Source organism: Ptychodera flava, unplaced genomic scaffold, assembly GCF_041260155.1.
Source record: "Ptychodera flava strain L36383 unplaced genomic scaffold, AS_Pfla_20210202 Scaffold_42__1_contigs__length_1331906_pilon, whole genome shotgun sequence".
Lineage (NCBI taxonomy): Eukaryota > Metazoa > Hemichordata > Enteropneusta > Ptychoderidae > Ptychodera > Ptychodera flava.
This window is the reverse complement of record NW_027248364.1, coordinates 369,957-375,498: the sequence shown is the minus strand read 5'-3', so window position 1 is coordinate 375,498 and position 5,542 is coordinate 369,957. Positions and strand designations below refer to the sequence as shown.

General features: G+C 35.6%; 1 long non-coding RNA gene across 1 annotated transcript; it reads right to left on the bottom strand.

The window, feature by feature from the left end:
• Positions 1-1,269: 1,269 nt before the first annotated feature.
• Positions 1,270-2,505, bottom strand: LOC139128074 (uncharacterized). Its single transcript, XR_011551174.1, has 3 exons — positions 2,395-2,505; positions 1,936-2,061; positions 1,270-1,379 (listed from the first exon to the last, which is right to left on the bottom strand). It is a non-coding gene; the product is annotated as an uncharacterized lncRNA (long non-coding RNA).
• Between the last annotated feature and the right edge of the window lie 3,037 nt (positions 2,506-5,542).

Here is a 5,542-nt window from a genome sequence, read left to right as displayed (position 1 = left end):
AATTGCCATTTGCTCAGCTATGTGGGAGAGGTATTTGGCACAGCTCTGTACCAGTGGTGTGCACAGTCCTGTACCAGTGGTGTGTACAGTCCTGTACCATGGATATTTTTTCACATGTGACTTGTGGAGTACAGGAACCTGTTTGACCCTGTTTGACGTGGGGTCAAAGGTCAGAGATCCCCCATGAGCTTGGTAAATGATAAAAATGACACACTATGGCTGTTTTTAAGAAGACTCCGCGACGGAACCTTCAGTAATTGTCACTTCTTTTTACATTTAGTATATCTTACGACTGATCATTATGGATTGAAAACCTTTCATTTGTCATATTTTGGCTTTTCCAATTGTTTTTTGGTGCATCAATCATTCATTTTGAATTTCTGAACTGGTAATAAATTCATCAACTTAAAAGTTCTAAACCTTCGTTTGATTCAGTCTCCTTCAATAATAAAAAAGGCATCGTGACTTCATTATTTGTTTGAGAGCAAGAAAAGGAGAATTCCTCTGAAGAATTAAACAACTATGATATGGAGGGAGCGAAACAGTCACAGCTGTTTTGGTTTAGTGTAATTTTCATAAGAATTCCATATCCACATGGTACCATCCAGATATGTAGATGATGAAGTAAACGTCATGACTGGTCTGGTGTCAGGAATTTCCTAAACAATAGCAGTTGCAGGTGAGTACTAACTATTTTACTTTTGAATAAAATGTAGGTAATAAAGCAAATCATATGTTGTATGTAATTGACACAAAGGCAGTAATACTGGAACATGAACTTGAATTTTTTATTGAAAACCACACTAATGTTCTCCAATTCTGTAACTAACTGCATGAAAATGTACATAAACAAGAAACTGTAATTATAACAATAAAAAAGAGAGAAGACAGGTTATGTTGAGATGTGGCAAAAAATCTGGGAATTGAAATTTCTAATTATAAATTCTAGGGGTCGTTATAATTTATGTTTTCAAGGGACAGGAAAAAAGTAGTTTTCTTTTACAATTAACGTGTCTTTTTCTTTTGGAGAAGTAAAAGTTCTGGTATTTAAAGGGAGAGTGTCACGTTCTTTTAAAATTATTTCAATTATTTGGGAGAATTAAAGGGCCATTATAAGTTTTGGGGGTGGAAATCTAATAATTTTTGTCTATGAAAGGGTTGGTCAATCAAATGTTGGGGATGGAATATTTCGGATTGTGAACATGAAGGAGACAGATCTGGTAAATTGGGGGAGGAGTAGTTAAATGAGTGTCTTCATGAATGATACCCTGTCTTCTCTCTTCTGTTAAATCATACAAATTATACATTGCCCGGTAATTCTTAAACTGAAAATAAAAATCCCCATCTTCTTCTCTGAAACCTTCCCTTGCAAACTTCCTCTGTGGAAAAAAAAAGATGCAGGAGAATTGATATCAGATAAACAGGTAGAATATAGTCTTCAATGTGATTGTGATTATGTATGCCAGTATTCATTTCCCCAGAGCAAGGTGTGACATTCCGATGTGAAGCAAAGACATCAGACATCAGTATTTTAGCTTTCTTTCCAAAGTGAAATGTAGTTGTCCTGTGATCATTAGTAATTGGCATATGGCATTTGATAATTTTTCAACCTTAGAATTCAGTTGTGATCATGGTCCCCTGCATTTTGAGTGGTCACCATGTTAAAACCAATTGCTAAATGTTTTTACAATTCTATATATAACTAAACAACCAGATTAATTATATTTATTGCATGTTCGCACACACAAACTTTGCATGACAATTTCTTCAAACCTGTTTATTATTGAGCAATTTGCTGATGGATAACTGATATACTTTTTGCAACACATACAACAGTTTGTTGTTTTTACCAGCATTATATAAACATACTGAAGCATTTGTTCCATGTATACTATGATGACTAATTTCATGTGTTTATATGCATAACAGTCTTACCATTATGGCCAACTCAGCCTGCGCTGTGTTGTCCGGTTTCGCTTTCTTGTTTCTGGCAATGTTTAACAACAGCTCTTCTGTATCCATCATCTTATATTTAATCATGGTCTGTTCCTTTGCAAGCACCTATAATTTGAAAGAACATTTTAATCACTGATATTTTCACATGTGAAAATATAAAAATGTCATAAAGTTTCACCAAACTTTATTTTTAAGCAAGAAGCTGTACACTCGTTGAAACAATAAGCACCGTGTTTTTTAAATTTTCTAAACCATCAGGCATGATGTTTAATATTGCGTATACTTAGAGAAATAATTAGTATTCAGAGTCTAGCAATCTTTCAACATCTTCAGATTGTTTTGTCAGGCCATAAAATAAATTTATTTCACATTCCGGCATTAAATGCTAAAACAATGTTTATTTAGTATTGATTTTTATTAGTCCACGTAAGTTGTTACCTTTCTGCGTTCTTCTTGACGCCATTGACAGAATTTGTCCTTTACCCAACTAACTATTTTAGCCTCTCTTCCTTCGTACTCCCGTTGGGTGAGTGCTGTCTTGATGATGTCCTTCAATATAAATATATTCAAGTTTTGAGTGGAAATTTTAACTAGCTGATCATATAATGCAGGCATCGCTAAAATTCATTTAACTCTGTACTTGTGTTATTCTGGTTTATAAATAGATGATTAATAACTATGATTATTTAATATAAATATTATTTTCTCAGAGGATTCACTTTCAGTTTTGCAATACTATGTTTCTGTAAATGGTAATCATACTGAAGAATCTTCACATTTGTGTTATACATTGTGTTGTTTTAGATATAGTGCTTTTCATCTTGATGCACTCTGAGACTTATTCTAAAAGTACACATCAATTTCAGACCTAAACATTTTGCTAAATGTATGCACACCATGGGCTACTTACTCTCGCCTTCTTCCCAGAGATTTCTCGATTTGGGGAATGCATATATATTTTCCCAGCAAGCCTTACAAGCTTGTCCTGTAAAAAAAATCAAATAAAAATGTGTGATTCCCTACCAAAACGAAAAAAATGTGCAAAAGACCAGAATTTGAAGAAAAAATATTAATTAGTAAGTTCTTAAGAAAAAGAATATCTTAATTTGGATATAAATTTTGCTTAAACATAGACACCGTTGCGCCATGCATTCTCCCGAAAGTCTTTAAATAAATCTTACCTCTAGCACCGAGCCTTTAACCACTCTGAAATGATCCAGTTTGTCCTTTCTTAGAAGAGATATGGCAGCACCCAACTGTTCTGTTGTTGTCTCCAGTTTGCTTTCAATGTCATCGAGTTTTTTTTCAATTATTTGAACTTTTTTGTTGATTGCATTGACATATTGAAGGATGCGCACGTTAGTGTTTGGTTCAGAAGCCATTCTTACAACTGCGAGTATCTGAAATTTCTTTTGAATATGAGCGGTAAAACATACAAAAACTTATTTTCGTTTACATGAACGTTGCTTGGTAACGAATTCACATTGTCTGGGAGATATGAAAAATGTACGATCGAATTTATCAATGTTAGGTCATTTTGAAAACGTTTTCTTATTATTTCTGTACTGCATCCTCATTGTATGGGTCACATTAGCTTTATTCGGTTTTTTAACCGCGATGATTTATGTAAGAAATGAGAAAGACGGGTATTGCCTGATATGATCTTGAGATTAATTCTCCTTACCGATTTACAGTGACCTACGTCACACATCCATCGAACGCTAGAATCTGTCGTCTGCTCCAAAACCCATAAGCTTATATAGTTGTCGGCGCCACAACATTTGTGTCGATGTCAGTCCAGCCCGACTCGTACGTACTCGCAAGATTTCCAGTCTAAATTTACTTGGTGAATAGTTCGTTGGAAACAGACAGGTAGTGTTTACTTTCACAGTGCATAGGGGCACTATTTAATGATGGGTTCCCGCACTTTCTGACTATTAGTTTATATATCTTTTCCGTATCACAAGACCGGATAATCTGTTTCTTGTGCCGAAAGCGAAACAACGCTTCATTGATGTTTCCTAGCGTCGTGTTTATTGTATGGTCACATATTAGTGGGTATTTAAGCGATCGGACAACAATATGAGTAGTATGATACCTCTCGCTTCGATTGGCGTCATCATGGTTTATTTCGACGTAGCTAGTGTGCAAGTTGATGTCTGTACGTTGGGAATCCGCCGTAAACATTATGAATCCGTCCAAACAGGCAGTAGAGACTTGGAGGTGAAAAAAAACCCATCAAACTGGCCACTAAGTTCAAGGGGGAGTAAGGCCAGGGCCCTTTCCAACACATTCAGTTAGCAATTTTGTCCTATATAGTGCAATAGCATTCTAGTGTTACTAAATTTAAAGTTTATTTGGCGAGCTCTTGCGGATTTTCCCACAATTCCATACGATTCATAATGGCTGCGCCTATGGTCCCGACCGGCGGTTCGATCGTTCGTCATGCATCGAAGATGCACCATTCTAGTTTCCGCTTTATAGCTTGGTGCTGTGTTTCTCGGTTTGCGTAAATGGCAAAATCGTTCCGGTAGGATCTCTGTCACAATGAAAGGACTCAAAATTGCCGAAATGCCGATTTTTTTGCTCCTTTTTTGAACACCATCATTCTTTCTACCCCACCTCCAATGCAAGGTCAAACCGCTGCCACAAACAACAGGTTAAACCGTAGAGCACTGCAACGGGGTAACTATGGTAGGTTAATCTACGGAACAACATGTAAAAACTGTGGCCACAATGTTTTGGTTTGCCGCTGATGTATCTTCTGTATCCATAGCATCTGTTATCTAATTATGCTGTTTTAGTGGCCAAGAGAAATGTTTTCATTTTATCGGCGGCTTGTTGATTTTAATAATCACAATTAAATGTGAACTGAAAACCAGAAAACCAAAAGAAGTATGACGATAACAACAACAGTATCTATCCAAACATAGCATGATTTTTTATCTGTGATGTTACCACTGTCATTGTCTTTCTACGGTATTCTTCTCCTTCAGTATTGTTTTAAAAGGTAAACCCTTCTGAGTTTGCAGTTTATAATACATAAATATATCATACTGATTACTGTAGTGTTTAATCTAGACAGTCTGATTAGGGGATTCTTTATCTGTTGATATGCTTACACATCTGGTAATTTTTTGAGGAGGGGGACCAGCCGTCAAATGAAATGGTGCCAGTCACACCAGATACAAGTAGAACATATGAACTGTTGAAATCCCCCTTAAATTTTCAGTTAAAGTGGACAAATCCTCCCTCCCCCTGTTGTTGTCATCATGGATGAAACAAACAATGAGTCATAATAATACTGATATCTGAATTATAGTTTAATTGTCATAGTTATTAAATACAAAACATAAAGAAATGCACCATGAATACTGCTATTTTTCAATCAACCTGTTATCTCAGAATATTTAAATAGTTTTGACCCCAATATACCTCAAGAAAATTGGTGGGATGCTGAATGTGCTTTAATTTGTTATATAGCCAGCCATGCAGTAGTACTTTTCATGAAAAAAAACTAGCAAAAATGCAGCAAGATGTGTGACTTCAATTTGTAATTCAATATTACAGTTGCCATGTTATCAGA